A 10974-nucleotide genomic window follows, 5' to 3' on the forward strand; every position below is an offset into this window, starting at 1 on the left:
TCAAGGGAGTCATTGTAGTCAGAGGTCAGAGGGAGGGTGAAGGAGAGCCAGGCAAAAGAAGTAAAAGAAATATTTAAGAAATATTTTTGGGTAAACAAACCAGATAAAACCCTCATTAATAAGCATGGCATTAAATGAACTTCCTTATGCATTGACACTTAAGTTGAACCTATTTTCAAATGTATCAGTAATGAGGCTGAAAACGCATGCACATCTGCAAGTAGACAAGAGGGCAATCTTAACATCAGAAATATGAAAGAAGCTTGTTAGCTATGAAGGGTTACAAAACAGGACCTAATAAGCGACATGCAGCAATTTCATTTGCCAATATTTACAGAGGTTGTTGTGAAAATTGCTGTTTTGTATTCGTAAAGAAAGACAGTGATCATTGATTTGGTTTGACCAAAATAAGGGAAAACCAAGGACTTAAGCACAATTAATGATAAATGAATAATCATCATACTTTCTTACAACCAAAATCTGACACTTGTAATGTTTTGTGCTCAGCTCTCTGATCTCCTATCGACATTTTAAATTAGGGCAATGAACAAAAAATGCTGAGTCACAACCAGGCTCCTGTGTAACCAGTGAATCATGCTAATCATTTCTAATAACTTACGTGTGCCGTGTGCAGGTTGCAATGGCTTCATCACTCATGCTCTGTCCCAGGCCAGTCCATCCTCTCTTTCTTCACTTCCACAGAATAAAACTTAATCAGAGACAGTCATTCATCCTGCTGAATGAATATGACTGCCATTACTGGAGTGAAAGTGCTGTGTGTGCAGGTCACACCTCACACTCATATATAATGCCTATCAAACTGCTCATTAATATTGTGAAGCTATTTCCAGGTTCCCTCACAAGGTGCTTATGCTAACCTGCACAGTGGAGCATCACATGCTTTGTTTGGCAGATGGGATTTGTGATGGTGACCCAATGCTGTAAAAACTTACCTAGATTAATCAAACATTGAATCACGAAAGCCAGAAATAACATCAAGGTAACTATTGCTACATTGTAGTCAGAAATTGTGGCATTCTTTCACATGGCTTTCATGTTAAGTGACAAGGATGACGTCAGTTGCACAAACTTGCTGTCAAGACAAATATATCAAAACCAATACACATAATGGCAATCCTGAGTAATGAAATCATTCCCGGTTACAGTACACTGATCCGTCACATGTAACTTTCCGTTGCAGCTGCAGATTAAATGGAGGGCAGACAATTGCACTGGAAAAAGATGTAGTTTGACATTTTGCATTAGTTGGCTCAGTGCCCTCCACCCTGACTCCAGTGTGTCAGTTGACATCTTCTTTTAATACAAGCAGGGGGAATGGGAGACTGCAGATATAATAAGTGGAGTAGCTGTGAATGAAATGTTTAATTTGTGGTGATTTATAGGGATAACCTCTGCACCATTGCATTGCTTGTGATTTAAAAAAAAACATTTTACCCAGTAGTATTCCCCTCTTGTGTGTAAAAAACATACAACCATTCCCATGTTCTGGTCGGATGTAGATTTCAAAGATAAGATAAGACAAGACCTTTATTAATCCTTGTGGGGAAATTTGAATGTCTAAGCAGCAACAAAGAGAAAAAAACAGTACAGATTCACACAGGGATGTGAAACACAGATTTTAAATAAAAAATGAAATTCTAAAAACAAAAAATACATACATACAGATAAATAGCGAGAGTATTGTTAAAAATGTGCAAGAGTGCAGGCTTGATGTGCAGTCCGGGTTTGTCAGTGAGTCACATGGTTAACCCCTTTTTGTGCAGCCTGATGGCTACAGGTACAAAGGAGTTTCCCAGGCGCTTAGTGCTGTGCCGAGGTGGGATGAGTCTGTGGCTGAACGTACTCCTCATCTTCACTAGCTCTGCATGGAGGGGGTGGGAGGGGTTATCCACAATACTGTCCAATTTCCTCCTTGTCCTCCCCTCAGCCATCTCCTCCAAATTGTCCAGTTTAACTCCAACAACAGAGCTAGCCTTCCTCACAAGCTTGTTCAGCCTGTCAGCATCCCTTTTCTTGGTCTTACCTGCACACCACGGCAAAGAACAGCACACTGGCCACCACAGACTGGTACAACATCTGCAGCAGCCTCGTGCACACGTTGAAGGACCTGAGCCACCTCAGGAAGAACAGCTTGCTCTGTCCCTTCCTGAAGAGAGCATCAGTGTTGTCACTCCAGTCCAGTTTATGGTGGAACACTACAACCGTGCCCTCTCTCTCAGCCTGGACTTTGTAGCACCTCTCACCACGCGTTACATGTCTTTCTCTCGTCCCGCCCCCTGGTTCACCCCTGAACTTTGCAGGATGAAGACCACAGGACGTAGGCTCGAGAGACAATACAGAAGATCAGGCCTCACTGTCCATTGTGAAGCATTTAAAGAACACTTCACAATCTAAAAAGAAGCCCTTGCTCAGGCAAAAACAAGGTACTACTCCACACTCATCAATAACCAAGAAAAACACCCCAAATTGCTCTTCTCCACCATCAACCATCTTCTTCACCCTCCTGATGCCGCTAAACCCTCAGATGCAGCTGACATCTGCTCCAGGTTCCTGGATTTCTTCTGGCAGAAAGTGAACAACATCCACCGGCAGCTCCAGGATTCAGGATTCTCACCACTCTGCTGCCCGCTCACCTCAGTGCTGCCTATCCGCCTTCTCTACACTGGATGCCAACCAAGTCAAAAAACTGGTCACCTCAGCCAAGTCTTCAACCAGCAGTCTTGACCCAATGCCCACCACCCTGGTAAAGGCCTGTCTTCCCATCCTCTGCCATCCAGTGGAAAACATCATAAATGCTTCTTTTGCCTCTGATGTGGTACCATCAAGCTTTAAAATGGCAGCAGTCATCCCCACTCTCAAAAAGCCAGACTCTGACCTAGACGACCCCAACAACTACCGTCCAATCTCCAACCTCCCTTTCCTCAGCAAAATCTTGGAAAGAGCAGTGGCTGCACAGCTTCAACATCACCTGTCCCACCATGAGCTCTTCGAACCCCTCCAATCTGGTTTTAGAACCCACCATAGCACTGAGACAGCCCTCAACAAAATCACTAATGACCTTCTGCTTGCTGCCAACAATGGCCTCATCTCCATCCTCATCCTCCTTGACCTTTCTGCAGCTTTTGATACAGTCTCCCATACCATCTTTCTCCACCGCCTCTCTGAGCTCATCGGGCTCAGTGGTTCAGCACTGTCCTGGTTCCGGTCCTACCTCACAGACAAGAAACAATTCATCACCCTAAATGGCTCCAACTCTCATACAGCACCGTCAACCATGGCTTGCCCCAGGGCTATGTGCTAGGTCCTCTGCTGTTCACTATTTACATGCTACCCCTAGGTCATATCATCCGTAAACATGGACTCAACTTCCACTGCTACACCGATGATACCCAACTCTGTATCAGCACTAAACCCTTCCTCCCAGCTCCCACCAACACAACTTGTCAACTGCCTGCAGGAACTCAAATCATGAATGACCACAAACCTACTCAAACTAAACAGCAATAAGACAGAGCTCATGGTGGTGGCCCCTGCACCACTGCTCAGGAAAGTTGGTGACCTGGCCCTGGTTGTGGATGGCTGCTCCATTTCCCCATCTCCTGAGGTGCGCAACCTGGGCGTCATCCTGGACTCCACTCTCTCCTTCCGGTCCCACATCAACAACATCACCAAGTCTGCCTTCTACCACCTCAGAAACATCTCACGACTCCGGCCTTCACTCACACATTCAGTCACAGAGACATTCATCCATGCCTTCATCACCTCCCGTCTGGACTACTGCAACGGTGTCCAGTCTGGATTGCCCACCAAGACCAGATTGCGAACTTTTGGGGACAGGGCCTTCTCTGCCAATGCTCCCACATTCTGGAACAGTCTACCACTCCACGTCCGCTCTGCCCAATCCATGCCCATGTTCAAAAAGCACCTCAATACAAGTCCTTTGATCCCTAACCCCCACTCCCCTTTTCCCCTCCCTATTTGTAAAGCGACCTTGGGTACCATGAAGGGCGCTATAAGTTTAAGTTATTATTATTATGTCTTTTTAATATTATATTATATATTAATTTCTAAAGGACTTTTCTGAGACAAGGTAACAATTGATTCTACCTGCAGATTTTTCCAGGCTGAGGTCTGGTTGACATCCTGTCACATTGCGAGCCTTGCTGATCTGATTGCATTCTAAACCCAATTTGTTCTGCATGCATTTTCACATACAGTACATGCTGGTTTTTAATGATTTCCTTTGTCTTGACTTTATTGCTGCAGTCTCGTCCGGTGATCCCTTGTGAACGATATTGTGACATTTCAATTGGACTTATTCGATAAAAATAAAGGTTTTTATTTCAAAATAAATAAATAATAATAATAATAATAAAACCCCACATGCATTGAAGCACACCTTTCCTAATCCATAACATATTTTTGTATTTCAATGGAAAGTGTACATTTGTGTGTACATGTGTCATTTAAGTCAACTATTATTTATCAGGCCTTGTTTGGGAGATATTTAGGTAGCCATTCATTTTAAGACCTGGTAAATATATTATCACATTTTTAAATATACAATAATCACCAAATCGAAAATACGAACTAAATATAAATAACCACTAATGATGGTAAGCTGTGGCCTAGAGGTCTGTCTAATTTCCCCCTAACCTCAGATTCAGCTTTGGTAAAAATCCAAAATGTTCATTCTAATTGCCCGGTTCGGGAATTGGCCCAAAACACATTCACCAGCCTATGACTTATTCGTCCTCCTTGCAGCCTTTACTCTCCAAATATATTGATTTAAAACACTTTCAGTCATAAACCATTTTATGTTATGCAAGTCCAGCTTGGCAGCAGGTTAGGCAAGGTAGCCCAGCCACCTGCTCCGGCAATTTCTCAAGGTATCCTGAGGCTTTCCCAGCCAGATATCCCTGCAGTGTGTTTTGGATCTGTGCCATGGTCTTCTCCCAGTTTTTCACAGAATACATCCAGCGGGGGGCGTCATCCTGATCATACCTGTTCACAAGTGGTCTAGATGCAGATCTTTTACAGCTACTACAGTAAAACAAAAAAGAAGATGCTGATAATCATAAATTAACACTAACGAGAAGTATAGTGGGATTAGAAGAAGACAGGTTGCCGCTGCCACAAGTTAAATCACTGAAATGCAGTAAGTGTCTCAAAGAGAGGAAAGACAAACAGACAGCTGAGTACACACGGCCACACTGAGCAGGATCCTATATGTGCAGCAGCACTATCATACTCAGTGGAGCCTTATGTAAGCAACACACACTGTCATGCAGACAGGCAGTGACTGTAATGATGCAGCCACAGTTGGTGGCTGTACTAATGTCATGAGAGGAAGAAGGAAAAGAAAGAGACTGTCAGGACCACTAGACAGGGATAAGGTTGGTGAAATGACAGTAAAAAAAATAGATTGCTTTTGAGTTTGAGGTTTGAAGTTTTCCTTTTTGAAGAATTAGCTGGAAGAAGTTTGCTTCACAGTTATGAGGCTTGCCAGGAAAATGCTCAGCTGCCTTTCTATTCTTGAGACGGGGAAAATTAGATTCTTTCAGAGCATGAGGGCAAAGAGGGGTCAGATAAATAGGATTGTGTGCATTTGCAATGATTTACAAACTACTGAAACAGATTAAATTGAAATCTAGAACACAGAAACATCCCTCAAACAATACTGACTCTTTATTATCTAGATTTTTGATCTGAAGCTTTTCTCAAAGGTGACGAGAAGGGACACAAACTCAGCAGTTATTTACACAGGTTCTCAAGCAATAAAATAAAAATAACTGCAATAAAAAAATAAGCAAAAGCAATATACACTGCAACAAAGACATACCAAGGCAGTCAACATAGACATTTACTATATAAACAATATACATTTGGCAGCAGCTGCATTCTACAAACACACTGTTAGGTAAAACGAGCACTGTGAAGCCTTTGCCACTGCTAATTAATGTTTTGTATGTGCATCGCAGAGTCCTTCTCATCTTCTCTAAAATAGGAAAATATAACCGTTTCACTCAGCCTCTCCTGAGTAAATATGGAAATAACCTGGTGGTTTCACGCTTTGTAATTTAGCATTGAGCATGTTAGCCAGACCCAGCATAGAAGAATCGGAGGATGAAACCCTCTTTATTAGTCACATACATGCACACAGCAGAGCACACACAGTGACATTTGTCCTCTGCATTTAACCCATCCTAGTACTAGGAGCAGTGGGCAGCTATTGTGCAGCGCCCGGGGAGCAATGGGGAGGGGGTAATAGGAGTTGTCTGGTGCCTTGCTCAAGGACACCACAGCAGGGCCTAGTAGGTGAACTGGGGCCTCTCCAAGTAGCAGTCCACTTTCCATATTTTCAAGTCTGTTCGGGGACTTGCACCGGCGACCCTACGATTCCAAGTCCATGCCCCTACTGACTGAGCCAGTGCTGGACGAAAAACATGCACCTGTTGGTGGTGTTTGTGTCTGTTTTATTGGGGTTGATGAGCCAGGTGGTTCATTAATGCATGTAGAGGCAACCTTTCTTCTTTTTACGACATGTTTTGCAACGGTGTCAGCTCAGTGTAGAGCTTTACCTCCATGTGCTGTATCCTTCTTTTCACAGAGTTTATCACACCGTTTTTTACTCTATACCAGATGCTGTAATGGATGGAAATTAAAATATAGCTCAATTGAGCACATCAGGCTTTTGTTACATTTTTTTATTTGAAATGTTAAATAGAGTTTGGTGGGCTATGTCCCTGGACATTACAACAAACAGGATTAAGTTAATGAAAGGCGGGAGTTAAATAATTGGCTACATGGACTAAATACATTTATTTTGTCATCCCCAACAAGAGCTTGCTTTAATGGAACAAAATACAAAGACGCAAAAAGTGAACGATCTAAAAGATGACCGTTGCAACGCAGGCTGAGAGATCCCATCACATGACAAAGATGGATGCAAAAGAACAAATGTTGATCTTTATTAAGACAGACATAATGCCATCTTTTAGTTGAAAGCCTGAATTGTTTTAGGGAAGCCCTACAGTAAAATGGACATGTGGTTGTATGGCTTTGTGGTTTAATTAGATTAATGGGCTTCGCTGTACGCAATGATAAATGGATACCAAAAATGACAGGATCTACACTCACTCTTTGATACTAGAAAACAATGCAAAACTAAAATATACATTTGCTGAAATGATAAACAGATACTCTGAAGATAGTAACAGGCATACAAACAGGATCATTCATGAGGTGCACAAGTAACAATATGATGGTCTGTAAAGAACATCTAATGATCATTACGTATAAAAATGATTCAAATAGAAATAATCGGTTGCTGCCAAGCTCCTAAGAAGAAAGTTGGAGTAAAACTGCATGAGTACAGTAAGTAAATGGGCATATCACTGCTGGGTCATTAAAGCACTGTGGGGATTTTTTCATTAATACAGTATGATGTCTTCACTTTGAGGGGTTGGAAGGATTTTAAAGTCACACAGCTTTGCTTTGTGTAGCCCAAAGGCTGCACTGATGTGAAAAACAGTGCAATCCATAAAATACCCTCGAGACTCCAAGGAAGGAATTTTTAGCACACTTAAAATGCAACAGTACATTTAGTTCAGTAAATAAACTAAGCTTTTATAACCATTTTGTATTCAAAAACATTCATGTGTGTGATAATAATTCAGAATGTTCCCTCTTTGATCAACAGGACTCTGGTGAAATGGATGCCACATTTTTTTAGTTTATATATTTTGATCCCGAAAGCCTGAGCAGGTTAGCTTAGCTCCTCACTGAGTCATTGTCGTGAGACAGAAAAGCCAGGGATCAGCCCAACTTTAGCTTGGTAACCCACTAATCCAGCTTCGTGAGAAAGGCCCTTGAAAACCGAATCTTGATGTCACATCTAATCCTAGAAGCCTCCATGCCCAAAAGTTATTTTCAAATAAGCTTTTCATGTAGCCACTTCAGTGCAAAGTCAAACATAGAAGTGGAAAATAGGCCATTTTCATTTTTCATGGCCCTCACTTTCACTCAGGTTTTATTACAATGAACATTTTCGCACTGTGGTTGCAAGTTAAAATTCAACAGCTTGTATTTCATATATCTAAATAACTCTCACAACACAAAACTGATTGCTAAAGGACTTGAATAAATGGAATAAGAAAAACCTTAGAACAGGATAGATGCAAGAATACTTTTTAAAAAAAAGAACAATGAATAGCAAAATAGCTGTGAAACAACATCCTGCAGAGTTGCATTTGAATAAAGAAAGGGTGGCAAAAGGGTACACAGATTTTGGTTTCTTTTGTGTACAGTCAACATAAGATGACACCTTTGCACCCCAGAAATCAAAGTGATGTCACTCGATTGATTTTATTTCTACATTTAATAACCCTTGAAATATTGTCACAATATGTTTTTTATGTTAGGCTTTTGTTTGTCAGACTCTCCTCCTCCAGTGATGGGGAAACCACCTCACTAGCTGTCACAATGAACAATTGCCCCCATGGCACCAAACCACTGACCTGTAACTTTACTTGTTCTGCACACATAGTCTCTCTGTTTGTTACACAGTGCACACAGATTCATGCCCTCATTAACATACCAAAGTGCCCCGTACATGTGAGACACCTGCTCTCCTCTAATCTCACTCACTGCAGGTGTAGTAACATGATGCACATCAGATAAGTCCTCATCTCACACAGGTGTGCTATTCATAGTGATTATGTATCTACAGAGGTGAAACATGGACCTTTCAGGTGAAAGCTGATTGACTCTTGCTGTTGGTCCCACGGTTGTTGGTTGTTAGATCTTAAGTTTCCTTTACTGCTAACAGCACTTTCAATATTTGCATTAAGCTCTGGTTCAAAACATCACATACTAACGTTTATTTTAAACATTGTAGATGTTCCCTTGGAAATACTATTTTGGTTTATGAACTAAACTAATGACCTACCCCCACAGTCCATGTACTTTGTGTTTTGCTAATGAGATAAGGTTAGCATGCACACAATGACTTTCAGCATTGTGTTGCCACTGTGAGTATATTAGCATATGTTAGCATTAAGCTCAAAGCACGAATGTCGAGTAGAGTGTCACAGACCTGTTTCCTTATTTACTTCATGATGTTGTTACTGGCACGACACAGACATAGATAGAGATCAAGATTTTAAAACACTGCCTACACATTGTGATAGGCAATGACCTTGAATGATCGATGTAACCAAACAATAAATGGAGAGCTTGAGAGGACCATTTACACAGTAAAGGCCTACATGCATATGATTTTTAGATTTCACCAAGACACATAGACAAAGAAGGAGTGGAGCAAACTGTTGTAAACATTTAATATCATTTTTTTAAATCTAAACTTCGAAGCAAGGTTTTCCATCCATGTCTTTTGGTGGGATTTACTGTTTTTATTTCGATTCAAGTGGTGCATCTGTGAGGGCTTGCGCTCAAAGCCCCTCTGCTCTTATCTCCACCCTGAGCCTAGGATAAGACAGGACAGGACTTGCTGTCTTAAGTTGGCCCTCTTTAGGCATTTTGGATCCTTGCCTATTTATCCTTCTGACCTGGAAAGGAAAAGCCTGGAGTGAGGGCTCTGGAGAGATGACAGAGCAGTGTCCCCGTCTTTCTGACAGAACTGATCTTTAATACAGCTTTGCTTCTCCTTAGCTGTCAATCTGCTCTCTCTCCAACCGATAACTGGCTGTTCTCGTCGTCTCCTAATTGTGTCTCTCAAGCTTAGGTTCTTCTTAACATATTGGTGCACGGCGATCGCTGAGGTTATGAGCATGGACAGCCTTGACTGCTCTGACAGTTCAGTGCTATCCAAGGTTATGCCTCAGATGCCCTGTAGTGAAATTGAAGTTTGTTTTCTTGATCGTTGTCCATATTTCAGCAACACATTTTTCCATTGCAGAGGACAGCAGAGTAAGACCACCTCCCTCATGATCATGCAATGCCACAGTGTCCGCACTGCAAAGCTGCACTTCTCTGAGGTCACTGGCTCTTAAGAATCAGTTTTCCCTTCAACATGTTCATGCCTAGCAGGGGTTTACTGCAATAACACATTATGCTGGGAAGGAAATGGGTGGATGGATGGATGGAAATGGGTGTCCTTAGTGTGCAAAGAATGAAGCTGCAATAAACTGCTTATTAGATATAGGTAGGAACATAAACGTAAACTTAAATGGATCATTTGAGAGGAAGGTGTTCCATATGGAAACTTAACCAGCAACTCTGGCTAATTTCTGCAGCTAATAAGCTCTACAATTACCCTTGAGATATGTTTATATGGAAACCTCTCTCAAGCTGCCAGAAATGACAATGTTAGTGTAAAAAAATTAAGTAGGGGAGACAGAACCTGTCCTGGTGAATTGACATTTCCTCTAACAGATGGCATGCAGATTACATTGCATCTACAAGATAATGACTTGCTGAAAGATCAGAGAGATGAACATTTAGAAAACAGCCAGAATTGCCAGATTTTCAAGTGTGGAGAAACATAATGATTAGCAAAACAAAATCATCTCAACTGTGACCTTTTAAACATGTTTCTGTGCAGGAAGTAACTGGTTTAAGACATTGGACAAGCTAAGTGTGAGCATCAACAGATGCACCTGCTGTTTATACATAGCAGAGCAAGAACTAGATGGCTGATGTGACTTGATTTCCGACTTGTGACTCATGAAGTCTCTCAGGATTTAGCTTCTGACACAACATCTGATAAAAACTGTTGGTTTCTGATTGCCTGTTTCTTTGTTCTGATTACTACTGTCTCTTGTGTGTCTCATTCTTGAAAGGATGAGGGTGTCTCAGTATCCTTTTCTAGTCTCCCTCTGATTGGAGGTTGCCCTTAATCCTTAAAGTCCTAAAAACCACAGACATGAGTAGGACAAATAGCATTACAAAACTCATATAATAGATTTGTTTAGGGTGTTGCCCTGCCTTTCT

This window comes from Eleginops maclovinus, chromosome 4 (genome assembly GCF_036324505.1).
Source record: "Eleginops maclovinus isolate JMC-PN-2008 ecotype Puerto Natales chromosome 4, JC_Emac_rtc_rv5, whole genome shotgun sequence".
NCBI classification, from domain to species: Eukaryota; Metazoa; Chordata; class Actinopteri; order Perciformes; family Eleginopidae; genus Eleginops; species Eleginops maclovinus.